The sequence below is a fragment of the Bombina bombina genome, unplaced genomic scaffold (assembly GCF_027579735.1).
Source record: "Bombina bombina isolate aBomBom1 unplaced genomic scaffold, aBomBom1.pri scaffold_511, whole genome shotgun sequence".
Taxonomy (NCBI): domain Eukaryota; kingdom Metazoa; phylum Chordata; class Amphibia; order Anura; family Bombinatoridae; genus Bombina; species Bombina bombina.
The window spans coordinates 86558-106314 of record NW_026511998.1 but is presented as its reverse complement, the minus strand read 5'-3'; the positions used below and the strand labels follow the sequence as shown (position 1 = coordinate 106314).

General features: G+C 37.3%; 22 non-coding genes across 22 annotated transcripts; all 22 read left to right on the top strand.

The window, feature by feature from the left end:
• The first annotated feature begins 227 nt into the window (after window positions 1-227).
• On the top strand, window positions 228-300 carry TRNAR-ACG (transfer RNA arginine (anticodon ACG)). The gene has a single exon. It is a non-coding gene; the product is annotated as a tRNA-Arg (tRNA).
• A 544-nt stretch (window positions 301-844) lies between these two features.
• Window positions 845-916, top strand: TRNAH-GUG (transfer RNA histidin (anticodon GUG)). The gene has a single exon. It is a non-coding gene; the product is annotated as a tRNA-His (tRNA).
• Window positions 917-1962: 1046 nt separating this feature from the next.
• Window positions 1963-2035, top strand: TRNAR-ACG (transfer RNA arginine (anticodon ACG)). Its single transcript has one exon. It is a non-coding gene; the product is annotated as a tRNA-Arg (tRNA).
• A 544-nt stretch (window positions 2036-2579) lies between these two features.
• On the top strand, window positions 2580-2651 carry TRNAH-GUG (transfer RNA histidin (anticodon GUG)). Its single transcript has one exon. It is a non-coding gene; the product is annotated as a tRNA-His (tRNA).
• Window positions 2652-3695: 1044 nt separating this feature from the next.
• Window positions 3696-3768, top strand: TRNAR-ACG (transfer RNA arginine (anticodon ACG)). The gene has a single exon. It is a non-coding gene; the product is annotated as a tRNA-Arg (tRNA).
• Window positions 3769-4312: 544 nt separating this feature from the next.
• Window positions 4313-4384, top strand: TRNAH-GUG (transfer RNA histidin (anticodon GUG)). The gene has a single exon. It is a non-coding gene; the product is annotated as a tRNA-His (tRNA).
• A 2037-nt stretch (window positions 4385-6421) lies between these two features.
• On the top strand, window positions 6422-6494 carry TRNAR-ACG (transfer RNA arginine (anticodon ACG)). Its single transcript has one exon. It is a non-coding gene; the product is annotated as a tRNA-Arg (tRNA).
• A 544-nt stretch (window positions 6495-7038) lies between these two features.
• TRNAH-GUG (transfer RNA histidin (anticodon GUG)) lies at window positions 7039-7110 on the top strand. Its single transcript has one exon. It is a non-coding gene; the product is annotated as a tRNA-His (tRNA).
• Window positions 7111-8156: 1046 nt separating this feature from the next.
• TRNAR-ACG (transfer RNA arginine (anticodon ACG)) lies at window positions 8157-8229 on the top strand. The gene has a single exon. It is a non-coding gene; the product is annotated as a tRNA-Arg (tRNA).
• Window positions 8230-8773: 544 nt separating this feature from the next.
• Window positions 8774-8845, top strand: TRNAH-GUG (transfer RNA histidin (anticodon GUG)). The gene has a single exon. It is a non-coding gene; the product is annotated as a tRNA-His (tRNA).
• A 1046-nt stretch (window positions 8846-9891) lies between these two features.
• Window positions 9892-9964, top strand: TRNAR-ACG (transfer RNA arginine (anticodon ACG)). Its single transcript has one exon. It is a non-coding gene; the product is annotated as a tRNA-Arg (tRNA).
• A 544-nt stretch (window positions 9965-10508) lies between these two features.
• TRNAH-GUG (transfer RNA histidin (anticodon GUG)) lies at window positions 10509-10580 on the top strand. Its single transcript has one exon. It is a non-coding gene; the product is annotated as a tRNA-His (tRNA).
• A 1042-nt stretch (window positions 10581-11622) lies between these two features.
• On the top strand, window positions 11623-11695 carry TRNAR-ACG (transfer RNA arginine (anticodon ACG)). Its single transcript has one exon. It is a non-coding gene; the product is annotated as a tRNA-Arg (tRNA).
• Window positions 11696-12239: 544 nt separating this feature from the next.
• Window positions 12240-12311, top strand: TRNAH-GUG (transfer RNA histidin (anticodon GUG)). Its single transcript has one exon. It is a non-coding gene; the product is annotated as a tRNA-His (tRNA).
• A 1048-nt stretch (window positions 12312-13359) lies between these two features.
• Window positions 13360-13432, top strand: TRNAR-ACG (transfer RNA arginine (anticodon ACG)). Its single transcript has one exon. It is a non-coding gene; the product is annotated as a tRNA-Arg (tRNA).
• Window positions 13433-13975: 543 nt separating this feature from the next.
• On the top strand, window positions 13976-14047 carry TRNAH-GUG (transfer RNA histidin (anticodon GUG)). The gene has a single exon. It is a non-coding gene; the product is annotated as a tRNA-His (tRNA).
• Window positions 14048-15083: 1036 nt separating this feature from the next.
• On the top strand, window positions 15084-15156 carry TRNAR-ACG (transfer RNA arginine (anticodon ACG)). The gene has a single exon. It is a non-coding gene; the product is annotated as a tRNA-Arg (tRNA).
• A 543-nt stretch (window positions 15157-15699) lies between these two features.
• On the top strand, window positions 15700-15771 carry TRNAH-GUG (transfer RNA histidin (anticodon GUG)). Its single transcript has one exon. It is a non-coding gene; the product is annotated as a tRNA-His (tRNA).
• A 1040-nt stretch (window positions 15772-16811) lies between these two features.
• Window positions 16812-16884, top strand: TRNAR-ACG (transfer RNA arginine (anticodon ACG)). The gene has a single exon. It is a non-coding gene; the product is annotated as a tRNA-Arg (tRNA).
• A 544-nt stretch (window positions 16885-17428) lies between these two features.
• TRNAH-GUG (transfer RNA histidin (anticodon GUG)) lies at window positions 17429-17500 on the top strand. Its single transcript has one exon. It is a non-coding gene; the product is annotated as a tRNA-His (tRNA).
• A 1041-nt stretch (window positions 17501-18541) lies between these two features.
• Window positions 18542-18614, top strand: TRNAR-ACG (transfer RNA arginine (anticodon ACG)). Its single transcript has one exon. It is a non-coding gene; the product is annotated as a tRNA-Arg (tRNA).
• Window positions 18615-19158: 544 nt separating this feature from the next.
• TRNAH-GUG (transfer RNA histidin (anticodon GUG)) lies at window positions 19159-19230 on the top strand. The gene has a single exon. It is a non-coding gene; the product is annotated as a tRNA-His (tRNA).
• The last annotated feature ends 527 nt before the right edge of the window (window positions 19231-19757 follow it).

Genomic DNA, 19757 nt, shown 5'->3' with positions numbered 1-19757 from the left:
CTCAAAAAGGCCATCCTTTCTACTGATGGTAAATTGCACCAGACATTTTCAACATTAGATGCACAAGGTTAGAGAAAGTCCCAAGTAAATTAAGGCCAGATTTGTTATATCCAAACATGTGAAAGTGAATGCCAATAAACACTTCTCCACCAACGAGAGCGTTTGAGCTAGTCAATCTCAAGCCACAATCATCATCAGACTCGTCAGCTGGCATATAACACCCACGTGGGCCAGTGGCGCAATGGATAACGCGTCTGACTACGGATCAGAAGATTGTAGGTTCGACTCCTACCTGGCTCGTGGCTTTTGAGCAGCTAATTGGTTCCTTACATTTTCAAAGCAAACTGAAGTTCCTGCAGTGACCTAGTTTATGGGCCTTGGATTATCTCTACAAGAATTGTATTCATTTTTTTTATTTTAACAGTTAGAGAGCTTTTGTTCTTACAGTATGGAATATTTTGATAACATACGCTGAAGAGAGTTGCCCTGATTCCCTGTTACTACATTTCCCTACGTGCTTAAAAAACGTTGCTTTAGAATGCAGCCATGGATAGACAACACAAGTAGAAGAGATCAAGTTCTTCAATCTAGAAGTGTTAAAGGGGAAAGATAACTGCCAAGAAAATGGTGTCTGGAAAGCAAAGGCTGTTAATTGAAGAAAGAGTCTAAGAAAGAAAAAAAAAAGAAAAAAAAAGAAAAAAAAAAAAACAAAAAACAAACAAAACAACAGACACAGCACAAAACCAAAATGTAACCGACTTACGACTATTTCGACGGTGGTCAGTGACTTCAGCGTAATACTCTTAGGCAATCCTGCAGTCTCTGTTGTCAGCACAGCCGTCGTGCCGTGATCGTATAGTGGTTAGTACTCTGCGTTGTGGCCGCAGCAACCCCGGTTCGAATCCGGGTCACGGCAAGTTTTGTGAGGTTGCTGATTAAGACAATGCCATGTGTCTTGGGGTGCACATGGACCCACAGAGTCTGCTTGTGTTGTGAACAAATACGCAATTTCATACGTGAGTCTGTTTTCTAGCTTTGAGAAGGAAAAAAGGGTGACTTTTGGGAGCTGTCTGTTCTCTGGCTTTTTTTCAAATTTCTTTTTAAGAAATAAGTTCAAAGGTTATTCAGTGTAATCAGCAGGCGTAATGGGATACATACAACCCTTACAAACGATAGCTGGTTAACCACAAGTGTAAATCATGACTAGAAAATGTTTTCATTTATCTGCCGGAATTGGCCAATGAGAAGGTTTCTTGCATTCTGTTATCTTTAAGCTTGGATCAACCAGTAACCTTAACCGGTCAAAATACATCAATGGCAAGGAACTGACAATGCTTACCTTGAGATATTCTGTCAGTCTCTCTGCTACCACCAGTCCTCTAATTTGAAGCCCCCTTTTCTCTCCTTCCTCAACAGAAGAATACTGTTTTAAGACAAGTATTTTAGTTAACCCTTGAGTAATAAAGAATCCGAAAATATAGCACATTTTGACATGTCCCTGTTACGGATATAAAATACATTTTTAGCAAATGTTCCTTAATTGAAAAAAACTCTTAAAGTAAAATGTTCTACAATATAAAAGTTATGTGTTTTTATGTATGTACATATATCTATATATAGATAGATAGATAAATATACAAATACACACACACACACAAACAAATATTTATATATCTATATCTATATCTATATTTATATATATATATATATATATATATATATATATATATATATACTCAAAAAGGCCATCCTTTCTACTGATGGTAAATTGCACCAGACATTTTCAACATTAGATGCACAAGGTTAGAGAAAGTCCCAAGTAAATTAAGGCCAGATTTGTTATATCCAAACATGTGAAAGTGAATGCCAATAAACACTTCTCCACCAACGAGAGCGTTTGAGCTAGTCAATCTCAAGCCACAATCATCATCAGACTCGTCAGCTGGCATATAACGCCCACGTGGGCCAGTGGCGCAATGGATAACGCGTCTGACTACGGATCAGAAGATTGTAGGTTCGACTCCTACCTGGCTCGTGGCTTTTGAGCAGCTAATTGGTTCCTTACATTTTCAAAGCAAACTGAAGTTCCTGCAGTGACCTTGTTTATGGGCCTTGGATTATCTCTACAAGAATTGTATTCATTTTTTTTATTTTAACAGTTAGAGAGCTTTTGTTCTTACAGTATGGAATATTTTGATAACATACGCTGAAGAGAGTTGCCCTGATTCCCTGTTACTACATTTCCCTACGTGCTTAAAAAACGTTGCTTTAGAATGCAGCCATGGATAGACAACACAAGTAGAAGAGATCAAGTTCTTCAATCTAGAAGTGTTAAAGGGGAAAGATAACTGCCAAGAAAATGGTGTCTGGAAAGCAAAGGCTGTTAATTGAAGAAAGAGTCTAAGAAAGAAAAAAAAAAGAAAAAAAAAGAAAAAAAAACAAACAAAAAACAAACAAAACAACAGACACAGCACAAAACCAAAATGTAACCGACTTACGACTATTTCGACGGTGGTCAGTGACTTCAGCGTAATACTCTTAGGCAATCCTGCAGTCTCTGTTGTCAGCACAGCCGTCGTGCCGTGATCGTATAGTGGTTAGTACTCTGCGTTGTGGCCGCAGCAACCCCGGTTCGAATCCGGGTCACGGCAAGTTTTGTGAGGTTGCTGATTAAGACAATGCCATGTGTCTTGGGGTGCACATGGACCCACAGAGTCTGCTTGTGTTGTGAACAAATACGCAATTTCATACGTGAGTCTGTTTTCTAGCTTTGAGAAGGAAAAAAGGGTGACTTTTGGGAGCTGTCTGTTCTCTGGCTTTTTTTCAAATTTCTTTTTAAGAAATAAGTTCAAAGGTTATTCAGTGTAATCAGCAGGCGTAATGGGATACATACAACCCTTACAAACGATAGCTGGTTAACCACAAGTGTAAATCATGACTAGAAAATGTTTTCATTTATCTGCCGGAATTGGCCAATGAGAAGGTTTCTTGCATTCTGTTATCTTTAAGCTTGGATCAACCAGTAACCTTAACCGGTCAAAATACATCAATGGCAAGGAACTGACAATGCTTACCTTGAGATATTCTGTCAGTCTCTCTGCTACCACCAGTCCTCTAATTTGAAGCCCCCTTTTCTCTCCTTCCTCAACAGAAGAATACTGTTTTAAGACAAGTATTTTAGTTAACCCTTGAGTAATAAAGAATCCGAAAATATAGCACATTTTGACATGTCCCTGTTACGGATATAAAATACATTTTTAGCAAATGTTCCTTAATTGAAAAAAACTCTTAAAGTAAAATGTTCTACAATATAAAAGTTATGTGTTTTTATGTATGTACATATATCTATATATAGATAGATAGATAAATATACAAATACACACACACACACAAACAAATATTTATATATCTATATCTATATCTATATTTATATATATATATATATATATATATATATATTTATATATACTCAAAAAGGCCATCCTTTCTACTGATGGTAAATTGCACCAGACATTTTCAACATTAGATGCACAAGGTTAGAGAAAGTCCCAAGTAAATTAAGGCCAGATTTGTTATATCCAAACATGTGAAAGTGAATGCCAATAAACACTTCTCCACCAACGAGAGCGTTTGAGCTAGTCAATCTCAAGCCACAATCATCATCAGACTCGTCAGCTGGCATATAACACCCACGTGGGCCAGTGGCGCAATGGATAACGCGTCTGACTACGGATCAGAAGATTGTAGGTTCGACTCCTACCTGGCTCGTGGCTTTTGAGCAGCTAATTGGTTCCTTACATTTTCAAAGCAAACTGAAGTTCCTGCAGTGACCTTGTTTATGGGCCTTGGATTATCTCTACAAGAATTGTATTCATTTTTTTTATTTTAACAGTTAGAGAGCTTTTGTTCTTACAGTATGGAATATTTTGATAACATACGCTGAAGAGAGTTGCCCTGATTCCCTGTTACTACATTTCCCTACGTGCTTAAAAAACGTTGCTTTAGAATGCAGCCATGGATAGACAACACAAGTAGAAGAGATCAAGTTCTTCAATCTAGAAGTGTTAAAGGGGAAAGATAACTGCCAAGAAAATGGTGTCTGGAAAGCAAAGGCTGTTAATTGAAGAAAGAGTCTAAGAAAGAAAAAAAAAAGAAAAAAAAAGAAAAAAAAAAAAACAAAAAACAAACAAAACAACAGACACAGCACAAAACCAAAATGTAACCGACTTACGACTATTTCGACGGTGGTCAGTGACTTCAGCGTAATACTCTTAGGCAATCCTGCAGTCTCTGTTGTCAGCACAGCCGTCGTGCCGTGATCGTATAGTGGTTAGTACTCTGCGTTGTGGCCGCAGCAACCCCGGTTCGAATCCGGGTCACGGCAAGTTTTGTGAGGTTGCTGATTAAGACAATGCCATGTGTCTTGGGGTGCACATGGACCCACAGAGTCTGCTTGTGCTGTGAACAAATACGCAATTTCATACGTGAGTCTGTTTTCTAGCTTTGAGAAGGAAAAAAGGGTGACTTTTGGGAGCTGTCTGTTCTCTGGCTTTTTTTCAAATTTTATATTAATTCTGCAGACATATGACACCATGGATGATCTCTGCAACCCACAATGTATAAAGAATATCATGCCATTTCTAGAGATAGTTAAGTCTACATAAAAAATAAAAACAAAAGAGAGAATATATACATAATAATGAAACCTCTTTTTCTTTAGCTATGTTCCTCATCTGCTTGAAGTAATGCTCTTGAACCTGTCAAGGCTAATGATAAAGGAAAGAGGAATGATAGTAATGACCATAGCTGTGAATAAAAATATATTGGACATTCTTGTAACATATACATCCTATAGTATGGTAAACTAAATATAACATACAGATGTAAGAAAAACTTATAACAATATATCAGCAATTGCGGATAAATACCGCTGATTTGTTCACTTGCAATAAGGGTGAACCCTGATGGGGGGGGGCGGAGCCATGTGGGATACCTGGATAGTGGCGTGTTACAGGCAAGACCATTAATATACTAGTTTCTGGTCATTGGTTTTCAGGTTATAGGTGAGAAAAATGGCGTAGCTGGCTGACTAGTTAACAGTTCTCTAATAAGTCCATTAGTTTCATGGAAATGGTATAGCACTTGGTAGTCAGTTCTGTGGCCTCTACTGGGCAAAACAGTATCATAGAATGCAGATGTGCAATATATAGTAGTTAAGACTGTCTAGTCTTTCTCGGCCGCAGAAAGCCAGACAGTTACTCCACATGCTAGCTTAGTTGCACAATTAGCTACACTGAAATAATACTCCTGAACCTAAGCTGTTTTTGTATATGGTTAAAGAAGGAATGAGCATTAGCAGTACCATAATTATGCATGGGGACCACAGTATAATATACCTATTTAGGACAGCAATGATACAGGGCATGTTAGCCTATTGCAGGCAAGAAGACCATGCCTTCCTATATCTGAATATAATTGCATTTTAGCCCATTAAGAAGGAAGCTATTTATTATAGGTAACACTCCTTATCTAGACCATGCAGTTAAAGCTCACATTAGTGAGCAATTAAGAAATAAGTTCAAAGGTTATTCAGTGTAATCAGCAGGCGTAATGGGATACATACAACCCTTACAAACGATAGCTGGTTAACCACAAGTGTAAATCATGACTAGAAAATGTTTTCATTTATCTGCCGGAATTGGCCAATGAGAAGGTTTCTTGCATTCTGTTATCTTTAAGCTTGGATCAACCAGTAACCTTAACCGGTCAAAATACATCAATGGCAAGGAACTGACAATGCTTACCTTGAGATATTCTGTCAGTCTCTCTGCTACCACCAGTCCTCTAATTTGAAGCCCCCTTTTCTCTCCTTCCTCAACAGAAGAATACTGTTTTAAGACAAGTATTTTAGTTAACCCTTGAGTAATAAAGAATCCGAAAATATAGCACATTTTGACATGTCCCTGTTACGGATATAAAATACATTTTTAGCAAATGTTCCTTAATTGAAAAAAACTCTTAAAGTAAAATGTTCTACAATATAAAAGTTATGTGTTTTTATGTATGTACATATATCTATATATAGATAGATAGATAAATATACAAATACACACACACACACAAACAAATATTTATATATCTATATCTATATCTATATTTATATATATATATATATATATATATATTTATATATACTCAAAAAGGCCATCCTTTCTACTGATGGTAAATTGCACCAGACATTTTCAACATTAGATGCACAAGGTTAGAGAAAGTCCCAAGTAAATTAAGGCCAGATTTGTTATATCCAAACATGTGAAAGTGAATGCCAATAAACACTTCTCCACCAACGAGAGCGTTTGAGCTAGTCAATCTCAAGCCACAATCATCATCAGACTCGTCAGCTGGCATATAACGCCCACGTGGGCCAGTGGCGCAATGGATAACGCGTCTGACTACGGATCAGAAGATTGTAGGTTCGACTCCTACCTGGCTCGTGGCTTTTGAGCAGCTAATTGGTTCCTTACATTTTCAAAGCAAACTGAAGTTCCTGCAGTGACCTTGTTTATGGGCCTTGGATTATCTCTACAAGAATTGTATTCATTTTTTTTATTTTAACAGTTAGAGAGCTTTTGTTCTTACAGTATGGAATATTTTGATAACATACGCTGAAGAGAGTTGCCCTGATTCCCTGTTACTACATTTCCCTACGTGCTTAAAAAACGTTGCTTTAGAATGCAGCCATGGATAGACAACACAAGTAGAAGAGATCAAGTTCTTCAATCTAGAAGTGTTAAAGGGGAAAGATAACTGCCAAGAAAATGGTGTCTGGAAAGCAAAGGCTGTTAATTGAAGAAAGAGTCTAAGAAAGAAAAAAAAAAGAAAAAAAAAGAAAAAAAAACAAACAAAAAACAAACAAAACAACAGACACAGCACAAAACCAAAATGTAACCGACTTACGACTATTTCGACGGTGGTCAGTGACTTCAGCGTAATACTCTTAGGCAATCCTGCAGTCTCTGTTGTCAGCACAGCCGTCGTGCCGTGATCGTATAGTGGTTAGTACTCTGCGTTGTGGCCGCAGCAACCCCGGTTCGAATCCGGGTCACGGCAAGTTTTGTGAGGTTGCTGATTAAGACAATGCCATGTGTCTTGGGGTGCACATGGACCCACAGAGTCTGCTTGTGTTGTGAACAAATACGCAATTTCATACGTGAGTCTGTTTTCTAGCTTTGAGAAGGAAAAAAGGGTGACTTTTGGGAGCTGTCTGTTCTCTGGCTTTTTTTCAAATTTCTTTTTAAGAAATAAGTTCAAAGGTTATTCAGTGTAATCAGCAGGCGTAATGGGATACATACAACCCTTACAAACGATAGCTGGTTAACCACAAGTGTAAATCATGACTAGAAAATGTTTTCATTTATCTGCCGGAATTGGCCAATGAGAAGGTTTCTTGCATTCTGTTATCTTTAAGCTTGGATCAACCAGTAACCTTAACCGGTCAAAATACATCAATGGCAAGGAACTGACAATGCTTACCTTGAGATATTCTGTCAGTCTCTCTGCTACCACCAGTCCTCTAATTTGAAGCCCCCTTTTCTCTCCTTCCTCAACAGAAGAATACTGTTTTAAGACAAGTATTTTAGTTAACCCTTGAGTAATAAAGAATCCGAAAATATAGCACATTTTGACATGTCCCTGTTACGGATATAAAATACATTTTTAGCAAATGTTCCTTAATTGAAAAAAACTCTTAAAGTAAAATGTTCTACAATATAAAAGTTATGTGTTTTTATGTATGTACATATATCTATATATAGATAGATAGATAAATATACAAATACACACACACACACAAACAAATATTTATATATCTATATCTATATCTATATTTATATATATATATATATATATATATATATATATTTATATATACTCAAAAAGGCCATCCTTTCTACTGATGGTAAATTGCACCAGACATTTTCAACATTAGATGCACAAGGTTAGAGAAAGTCCCAAGTAAATTAAGGCCAGATTTGTTATATCCAAACATGTGAAAGTGAATGCCAATAAACACTTCTCCACCAACGAGAGCGTTTGAGCTAGTCAATCTCAAGCCACAATCATCATCAGACTCGTCAGCTGGCATATAACGCCCACGTGGGCCAGTGGCGCAATGGATAACGCGTCTGACTACGGATCAGAAGATTGTAGGTTCGACTCCTACCTGGCTCGTGGCTTTTGAGCAGCTAATTGGTTCCTTACATTTTCAAAGCAAACTGAAGTTCCTGCAGTGACCTAGTTTATGGGCCTTGGATTATCTCTACAAGAATTGTATTCATTTTTTTTATTTTAACAGTTAGAGAGCTTTTGTTCTTACAGTATGGAATATTTTGATAACATACGCTGAAGAGAGTTGCCCTGATTCCCTGTTACTACATTTCCCTACGTGCTTAAAAAACGTTGCTTTAGAATGCAGCCATGGATAGACAACACAAGTAGAAGAGATCAAGTTCTTCAATCTAGAAGTGTTAAAGGGGAAAGATAACTGCCAAGAAAATGGTGTCTGGAAAGCAAAGGCTGTTAATTGAAGAAAGAGTCTAAGAAAGAAAAAAAAAAGAAAAAAAAAGAAAAAAAAAAAAACAAAAAACAAACAAAACAACAGACACAGCACAAAACCAAAATGTAACCGACTTACGACTATTTCGACGGTGGTCAGTGACTTCAGCGTAATACTCTTAGGCAATCCTGCAGTCTCTGTTGTCAGCACAGCCGTCGTGCCGTGATCGTATAGTGGTTAGTACTCTGCGTTGTGGCCGCAGCAACCCCGGTTCGAATCCGGGTCACGGCAAGTTTTGTGAGGTTGCTGATTAAGACAATGCCATGTGTCTTGGGGTGCACATGGACCCACAGAGTCTGCTTGTGTTGTGAACAAATACGCAATTTCATACGTGAGTCTGTTTTCTAGCTTTGAGAAGGAAAAAAGGGTGACTTTTGGGAGCTGTCTGTTCTCTGGCTTTTTTTCAAATTTCTTTTTAAGAAATAAGTTCAAAGGTTATTCAGTGTAATCAGCAGGCGTAATGGGATACATACAACCCTTACAAACGATAGCTGGTTAACCACAAGTGTAAATCATGACTAGAAAATGTTTTCATTTATCTGCCGGAATTGGCCAATGAGAAGGTTTCTTGCATTCTGTTATCTTTAAGCTTGGATCAACCAGTAACCTTAACCGGTCAAAATACATCAATGGCAAGGAACTGACAATGCTTACCTTGAGATATTCTGTCAGTCTCTCTGCTACCACCAGTCCTCTAATTTGAAGCCCCCTTTTCTCTCCTTCCTCAACAGAAGAATACTGTTTTAAGACAAGTATTTTAGTTAACCCTTGAGTAATAAAGAATCCGAAAATATAGCACATTTTGACATGTCCCTGTTACGGATATAAAATACATTTTTAGCAAATGTTCCTTAATTGAAAAAAACTCTTAAAGTAAAATGTTCTACAATATAAAAGTTATGTGTTTTTATGTATGTACATATATCTATATATAGATAGATAGATAAATATACAAATACACACACACACACAAACAAATATTTATATATCTATATCTATATCTATATTTATATATATATATATATATATATATATATATATTTATATATACTCAAAAAGGCCATCCTTTCTACTGATGGTAAATTGCACCAGACATTTTCAACATTAGATGCACAAGGTTAGAGAAAGTCCCAAGTAAATTAAGGCCAGATTTGTTATATCCAAACATGTGAAAGTGAATGCCAATAAACACTTCTCCACCAACGAGAGCGTTTGAGCTAGTCAATCTCAAGCCACAATCATCATCAGACTCGTCAGCTGGCATATAACACCCACGTGGGCCAGTGGCGCAATGGATAACGCGTCTGACTACGGATCAGAAGATTGTAGGTTCGACTCCTACCTGGCTCGTGGCTTTTGAGCAGCTAATTGGTTCCTTACATTTTCAAAGCAAACTGAAGTTCCTGCAGTGACCTAGTTTATGGGCCTTGGATTATCTCTACAAGAATTGTATTCATTTTTTTTATTTTAACAGTTAGAGAGCTTTTGTTCTTACAGTATGGAATATTTTGATAACATACGCTGAAGAGAGTTGCCCTGATTCCCTGTTACTACATTTCCCTACGTGCTTAAAAAACGTTGCTTTAGAATGCAGCCATGGATAGACAACACAAGTAGAAGAGATCAAGTTCTTCAATCTAGAAGTGTTAAAGGGGAAAGATAACTGCCAAGAAAATGGTGTCTGGAAAGCAAAGGCTGTTAATTGAAGAAAGAGTCTAAGAAAGAAAAAAAAAAGAAAAAAAAAAAAAAAAAAACAAACAAAAAACAAACAAAACAACAGACACAGCACAAAACCAAAATGTAACCGACTTACGACTATTTCGACGGTGGTCAGTGACTTCAGCGTAATACTCTTAGGCAATCCTGCAGTCTCTGTTGTCAGCACAGCCGTCGTGCCGTGATCGTATAGTGGTTAGTACTCTGCGTTGTGGCCGCAGCAACCCCGGTTCGAATCCGGGTCACGGCAAGTTTTGTGAGGTTGCTGATTAAGACAATGCCATGTGTCTTGGGGTGCACATGGACCCACAGAGTCTGCTTGTGTTGTGAACAAATACGCAATTTCATACGTGAGTCTGTTTTCTAGCTTTGAGAAGGAAAAAAGGGTGACTTTTGGGAGCTGTCTGTTCTCTGGCTTTTTTTCAAATTTCTTTTTAAGAAATAAGTTCAAAGGTTATTCAGTGTAATCAGCAGGCGTAATGGGATACATACAACCCTTACAAACGATAGCTGGTTAACCACAAGTGTAAATCATGACTAGAAAATGTTTTCATTTATCTGCCGGAATTGGCCAATGAGAAGGTTTCTTGCATTCTGTTATCTTTAAGCTTGGATCAACCAGTAACCTTAACCGGTCAAAATACATCAATGGCAAGGAACTGACAATGCTTACCTTGAGATATTCTGTCAGTCTCTCTGCTACCACCAGTCCTCTAATTTGAAGCCCCCTTTTCTCTCCTTCCTCAACAGAAGAATACTGTTTTAAGACAAGTATTTTAGTTAACCCTTGAGTAATAAAGAATCCGAAAATATAGCACATTTTGACATGTCCCTGTTACGGATATAAAATACATTTTTAGCAAATGTTCCTTAATTGAAAAAAACTCTTAAAGTAAAATGTTCTACAATATAAAAGTTATGTGTTTTTATGTATGTACATATATCTATATATAGATAGATAGATAAATATACAAATACACACACACACACAAACAAATATTTATATATCTATATCTATATCTATATTTATATATATATATATATATATATATATATTTATATATACTCAAAAAGGCCATCCTTTCTACTGATGGTAAATTGCACCAGACATTTTCAACATTAGATGCACAAGGTTAGAGAAAGTCCCAAGTAAATTAAGGCCAGATTTGTTATATCCAAACATGTGAAAGTGAATGCCAATAAACACTTCTCCACCAACGAGAGCGTTTGAGCTAGTCAATCTCAAGCCACAATCATCATCAGACTCGTCAGCTGGCATATAACGCCCACGTGGGCCAGTGGCGCAATGGATAACGCGTCTGACTACGGATCAGAAGATTGTAGGTTCGACTCCTACCTGGCTCGTGGCTTTTGAGCAGCTAATTGGTTCCTTACATTTTCAAAGCAAACTGAAGTTCCTGCAGTGACCTTGTTTATGGGCCTTGGATTATCTCTACAAGAATTGTATTCATTTTTTTTATTTTAACAGTTAGAGAGCTTTTGTTCTTACAGTATGGAATATTTTGATAACATACGCTGAAGAGAGTTGCCCTGATTCCCTGTTACTACATTTCCCTACGTGCTTAAAAAACGTTGCTTTAGAATGCAGCCATGGATAGACAACACAAGTAGAAGAGATCAAGTTCTTCAATCTAGAAGTGTTAAAGGGGAAAGATAACTGCCAAGAAAATGGTGTCTGGAAAGCAAAGGCTGTTAATTGAAGAAAGAGTCTAAGAAAGAAAAAAAAAAGAAAAAAAAAGAAAAAAAAAAAAAAAAAAAACAAACAAAACAACAGACACAGCACAAAACCAAAATGTAACCGACTTACGACTATTTCGACGGTGGTTAGTGACTTCAGCGTAATACTCTTAGGCAATCCTGCAGTCTCTGTTGTCAGCACAGCCGTCGTGCCGTGATCGTATAGTGGTTAGTACTCTGCGTTGTGGCCGCAGCAACCCCGGTTCGAATCCGGGTCACGGCAAGTTTTGTGAGGTTGCTGATTAAGACAATGCCATGTGTCTTGGGGTGCACATGGACCCACAGAGTCTGCTTGTGTTGTGAACAAATACGCAATTTCATACGTGAGTCTGTTTTCTAGCTTTGAGAAGGAAAAAAGGGTGACTTTTGGGAGCTGTCTGTTCTCTGGCTTTTTTTCAAATTTCTTTTTAAGAAATAAGTTCAAAGGTTATTCAGTGTAATCAGCAGGCGTAATGGGATACATACAACCCTTACAAACGATAGCTGGTTAACCACAAGTGTAAATCATGACTAGAAAATGTTTTCATTTATCTGCCGGAATTGGCCAATGAGAAGGTTTCTTGCATTCTGTTATCTTTAAGCTTGGATCAACCAGTAACCTTAACCGGTCAAAATACATCAATGGCAAGGAACTGACAATGCTTACCTTGAGATATTCTGTCAGTCTCTCTGCTACCACCAGTCCTCTAATTTGAAGCCCCCTTTTCTCTCCTTCCTCAACAGAAGAATACTGTTTTAAGACAAGTATTTTAGTTAACCCTTGAGTAATAAAGAATCCGAAAATATAGCACATTTTGACATGTCCCTGTTACGGATATAAAATACATTTTTAGCAAATGTTCCTTAATTGAAAAAAACTCTTAAAGTAAAATGTTCTACAATATAAAAGTTATGTGTTTTTATGTATGTACATATATCTATATATAGATAGATAGATAAATATACAAATACACACACACACACAAACAAATATTTATATATCTATATCTATATCTATATTTATATATATATATATATATATATATATATATATATTTATATATACTCAAAAAGGCCATCCTTTCTACTGATGGTAAATTGCACCAGACATTTTCAACATTAGATGCACAAGGTTAGAGAAAGTCCCAAGTAAATTAAGGCCAGATTTGTTATATCCAAACATGTGAAAGTGAATGCCAATAAACACTTCTCCACCAACGAGAGCGTTTGAGCTAGTCAATCTCAAGCCACAATCATCATCAGACTCGTCAGCTGGCATATAACGCCCACGTGGGCCAGTGGCGCAATGGATAACGCGTCTGACTACGGATCAGAAGATTGTAGGTTCGACTCCTACCTGGCTCGTGGCTTTTGAGCAGCTAATTGGTTCCTTACATTTTCAAAGCAAACTGAAGTTCCTGCAGTGACCTTGTTTATGGGCCTTGGATTATCTCTACAAGAATTGTATTCATTTTTTTTATTTTAACAGTTAGAGAGCTTTTGTTCTTACAGTATGGAATATTTTGATAACATACGCTGAAGAGAGTTGCCCTGATTCCCTGTTACTACATTTCCCTACGTGCTTAAAAAACGTTGCTTTAGAATGCAGCCATGGATAGACAACACAAGTAGAAGAGATCAAGTTCTTCAATCTAGAAGTGTTAAAGGGGAAAGATAACTGCCAAGAAAATGGTGTCTGGAAAGCAAAGGCTGTTAATTGAAGAAAGAGTCTAAGAAAGAAAAAAAAAAGAAAAAAAAAGAAAAAAAACAAACAAAAAACAAACAAAACAACAGACACAGCACAAAACCAAAATGTAACCGACTTACGACTATTTCGACGGTGGTCAGTGACTTCAGCGTAATACTCTTAGGCAATCCTGCAGTCTCTGTTGTCAGCACAGCCGTCGTGCCGTGATCGTATAGTGGTTAGTACTCTGCGTTGTGGCCGCAGCAACCCCGGTTCGAATCCGGGTCACGGCAAGTTTTGTGAGGTTGCTGATTAAGACAATGCCATGTGTCTTGGGGTGCACATGGACCCACAGAGTCTGCTTGTGTTGTGAACAAATACGCAATTTCATACGTGAGTCTGTTTTCTAGCTTTGAGAAGGAAAAAAGGGTGACTTTTGGGAGCTGTCTGTTCTCTGGCTTTTTTTCAAATTTCTTTTTAAGAAATAAGTTCAAAGGTTATTCAGTGTAATCAGCAGGCGTAATGGGATACATACAACCCTTACAAACGATAGCTGGTTAACCACAAGTGTAAATCATGACTAGAAAATGTTTTCATTTATCTGCCGGAATTGGCCAATGAGAAGGTTTCTTGCATTCTGTTATCTTTAAGCTTGGATCAACCAGTAACCTTAACCGGTCAAAATACATCAATGGCAAGGAACTGACAATGCTTACCTTGAGATATTCTGTCAGTCTCTCTGCTACCACCAGTCCTCTAATTTGAAGCCCCCTTTTCTCTCCTTCCTCAACAGAAGAATACTGTTTTAAGACAAGTATTTTAGTTAACCCTTGAGTAATAAAGAATCCGAAAATATAGCACATTTTGACATGTCCCTGTTACGGATATAAAATACATTTTTAGCAAATGTTCCTTAATTGAAAAAAACTCTTAAAGTAAAATGTTCTACAATATAAAAGTTATGTGTTTTTATGTATGTACATATATCTATATATAGATAGATAGATAAATATACAAATACACACACACACACAAACAAATATTTATATATCTATATCTATATCTATATATATATATATATATATATATATATTTATATATACTCAAAAAGGCCATCCTTTCTACTGATGGTAAATTGCACCAGACATTTTCAACATTAGATGCACAAGGTTAGAGAAAGTCCCAAGTAAATTAAGGCCAGATTTGTTATATCCAAACATGTGAAAGTGAATGCCAATAAACACTTCTCCACCAACGAGAGCGTTTGAGCTAGTCAATCTCAAGCCACAATCATCATCAGACTCGTCAGCTGGCATATAACGCCCACGTGGGCCAGTGGCGCAATGGATAACGCGTCTGACTACGGATCAGAAGATTGTAGGTTCGACTCCTACCTGGCTCGTGGCTTTTGAGCAGCTAATTGGTTCCTTACATTTTCAAAGCAAACTGAAGTTCCTGCAGTGACCTTGTTTATGGGCCTTGGATTATCTCTACAAGAATTGTATTCATTTTTTTTATTTTAACAGTTAGAGAGCTTTTGTTCTTACAGTATGGAATATTTTGATAACATACGCTGAAGAGAGTTGCCCTGATTCCCTGTTACTACATTTCCCTACGTGCTTAAAAAACGTTGCTTTAGAATGCAGCCATGGATAGACAACACAAGTAGAAGAGATCAAGTTCTTCAATCTAGAAGTGTTAAAGGGGAAAGATAACTGCCAAGAAAATGGTGTCTGGAAAGCAAAGGCTGTTAATTGAAGAAAGAGTCTAAGAAAGAAAAAAAAAAGAAAAAAAAGAAAAAAAAACAAACAAAAAACAAACAAAACAACAGACACAGCACAAAACCAAAATGTAACCGACTTACGACTATTTCGACGGTGGTCAGTGACTTCAGCGTAATACTCTTAGGCAATCCTGCAGTCTCTGTTGTCAGCACAGCCGTCGTGCCGTGATCGTATAGTGGTTAGTACTCTGCGTTGTGGCCGCAGCAACCCCGGTTCGAATCCGGGTCACGGCAAGTTTTGTGAGGTTGCTGATTAAGACAATGCCATGTGTCTTGGGGTGCACATGGACCCACAGAGTCTGCTTGTGTTGTGAACAAATACGCAATTTCATACGTGAGTCTGTTTTCTAGCTTTGAGAAGGAAAAAAGGGTGACTTTTGGGAGCTGTCTGTTCTCTGGCTTTTTTTCAAATTTCTTTTTAAGAAATAAGTTCAAAGGTTATTCAGTGTAATCAGCAGGCGTAATGGGATACATACAACCCTTACAAACGATAGCTGGTTAACCACAAGTGTAAATCATGACTAGAAAATGTTTTCATTTATCTGCCGGAATTGGCCAATGAGAAGGTTTCTTGCATTCTGTTATCTTTAAGCTTGGATCAACCAGTAACCTTAACCGGTCAAAATACATCAATGGCAAGGAACTGACAATGCTTACCTTGAGATATTCTGTCAGTCTCTCTGCTACCACCAGTCCTCTAATTTGAAGCCCCCTTTTCTCTCCTTCCTCAACAGAAGAATACTGTTTTAAGACAAGTATTTTAGTTAACCCTTGAGTAATAAAGAATCCGAAAATATAGCACATTTTGACATGTCCCTGTTACGGATATAAAATACATTTTTAGCAAATGTTCCTTAATTGAAAAAAACTCTTAAAGTAAAATGTTCTACAATATAAAAGTTATGTGTTTTTATGTATGTACATATATCTATATATAGATAGATAGATAAATATACAAATACACACACACACACAAACAAATATTTATATATCTATATCTATATCTATATTTATATATATATATATATATATATATATTTATATATACTCAAACAGGCCATCCTTTCTACTGATGGTAAATTGCACCAGACATTTTCAACATTAGATGCACAAGGTTAGAGAAAGTCCCAAGTAAATTAAGGCCAGATTTGTTATATCCAAACATGTGAAAGTGAATGCCAATAAACACTTCTCCACCAACGAGAGCGTTTGAGCTAGTCAATCTCAAGCCACAATCATCATCAGACTCGTCAGCTGGCATATAACACCCACGTGGGCCAGTGGCGCAATGGATAACGCGTCTGACTACGGATCAGAAGATTGTAGGTTCGACTCCTACCTGGCTCGTGGCTTTTGAGCAGCTAATTGGTTCCTTACATTTTCAAAGCAAACTGAAGTTCCTGCAGTGACCTAGTTTATGGGCCTTGGATTATCTCTACAAGAATTGTATTCATTTTTTTTATTTTAACAGTTAGAGAGCTTTTGTTCTTACAGTATGGAATATTTTGATAACATACGCTGAAGAGAGTTGCCCTGATTCCCTGTTACTACATTTCCCTACGTGCTTAAAAAACGTTGCTTTAGAATGCAGCCATGGATAGACAACACAAGTAGAAGAGATCAAGTTCTTCAATCTAGAAGTGTTAAAGGGGAAAGATAACTGCCAAGAAAATGGTGTCTGGAAAGCAAAGGCTGTTAATTGAAGAAAGAGTCTAAGAAAGAAAAAAAAAAGAAAAAAAAAGAAAAAAAAACAAACAAAAAACAAACAAAACAACAGACACAGCACAAAACCAAAATGTAACCGACTTACGACTATTTCGACGGTGGTCAGTGACTTCAGCGTAATACTCTTAGGCAATCCTGCAGTCTCTGTTGTCAGCACAGCCGTCGTGCCGTGATCGTATAGTGGTTAGTACTCTGCGTTGTGGCCGCAGCAACCCCGGTTCGAATCCGGGTCACGGCAAGTTTTGTGAGGTTGCTGATTAAGACAATGCCATGTGTCTTGGGGTGCACATGGACCCACAGAGTCTGCTTGTGTTGTGAACAAATACGCAATTTCATACGTGAGTCTGTTTTCTAGCTTTGAGAAGGAAAAAAGGGTGACTTTTGGGAGCTGTCTGTTCTCTGGCTTTTTTTTCAAATTTCTTTTTAAGAAATAAGTTCAAAGGTTATTCAGTGTAATCAGCAGGCGTAATGGGATACATACAACCCTTACAAACGATAGCTGGTTAACCACAAGTGTAAATCATGACTAGAAAATGTTTTCATTTATCTGCCGGAATTGGCCAATGAGAAGGTTTCTTGCATTCTGTTATCTTTAAGCTTGGATCAACCAGTAACCTTAACCGGTCAAAATACATCAATGGCAAGGAACTGACAATGCTTACCTTGAGATATTCTGTCAGTCTCTCTGCTACCACCAGTCCTCTAATTTGAAGCCCCCTTTTCTCTCCTTCCTCAACAGAAGAATACTGTTTTAAGACAAGTATTTTAGTTAACCCTTGAGTAATAAAGAATCCGAAAATATAGCACATTTTGACATGTCCCTGTTACGGATATAAAATACATTTTTAGCAAATGTTCCTTAATTGAAAAAAACTCTTAAAGTAAAATGTTCTACAATATAAAAGTTATGTGTTTTTATGTATGTACATATATCTATATATAGATAGATAGATAAATATACAAATACACACACACACACAAACAAATATTTATATATCTATATCTATATCTATATTTATATATATATATATATATATATATATTTATATATACTCAAAAAGGCCATCCTTTCTACTGATGGTAAATTGCACCAGACATTTTCAACATTAGATGCACAAGGTTAGAGAAAGTCCCAAGTAAATTAAGGCCAGATTTGTTATATCCAAACATGTGAAAGTGAATGCCAATAAACACTTCTCCACCAACGAGAGCGTTTGAGCTAGTCAATCTCAAGCCACAATCATCATCAGACTCGTCAGCTGGCATATAACGCCCACGTGGGCCAGTGGCGCAATGGATAACGCGTCTGACTACGGATCAGAAGATTGTAGGTTCGACTCCTACCTGGCTCGTGGCTTTTGAGCAGCTAATTGGTTCCTTACATTTTCAAAGCAAACTGAAGTTCCTGCAGTGACCTTGTTTATGGGCCTTGGATTATCTCTACAAGAATTGTATTCATTTTTTTTATTTTAACAGTTAGAGAGCTTTTGTTCTTACAGTATGGAATATTTTGATAACATACGCTGAAGAGAGTTGCCCTGATTCCCTGTTACTACATTTCCCTACGTGCTTAAAAAACGTTGCTTTAGAATGCAGCCATGGATAGACAACACAAGTAGAAGAGATCAAGTTCTTCAATCTAGAAGTGTTAAAGGGGAAAGATAACTGCCAAGAAAATGGTGTCTGGAAAGCAAAGGCTGTTAATTGAAGAAAGAGTCTAAGAAAGAAAAAAAAAGAAAAAAAAAGAAAAAAAAAACAAACAAAAAACAAACAAAACAACAGACACAGCACAAAACCAAAATGTAACCGACTTACGACTATTTCGACGGTGGTCAGTGACTTCAGCGTAATACTCTTAGGCAATCCTGCAGTCTCTGTTGTCAGCACAGCCGTCGTGCCGTGATCGTATAGTGGTTAGTACTCTGCGTTGTGGCCGCAGCAACCCCGGTTCGAATCCGGGTCACGGCAAGTTTTGTGAGGTTGCTGATTAAGACAATGCCATGTGTCTTGGGGTGCACATGGACCCACAGAGTCTGCTTGTGTTGTGAACAAATACGCAATTTCATACGTGAGTCTGTTTTCTAGCTTTGAGAAGGAAAAAAGGGTGACTTTTGGGAGCTGTCTGTTCTCTGGCTTTTTTTCAAATTTCTTTTTAAGAAATAAGTTCAAAGGTTATTCAGTGTAATCAGCAGGCGTAATGGGATACATACAACCCTTACAAACGATAGCTGGTTAACCACAAGTGTAAATCATGACTAGAAAATGTTTTCATTTATCTGCCGGAATTGGCCAATGAGAAGGTTTCTTGCATTCTGTTATCTTTAAGCTTGGATCAACCAGTAACCTTAACCGGTCAAAATACATCAATGGCAAGGAACTGACAATGCTTACCTTGAGATATTCTGTCAGTCTCTCTGCTACCACCAGTCCTCTAATTTGAAGCCCCCTTTTCTCTCCTTCCTCAACAGAAGAATACTGTTTTAAGACAAGTATTT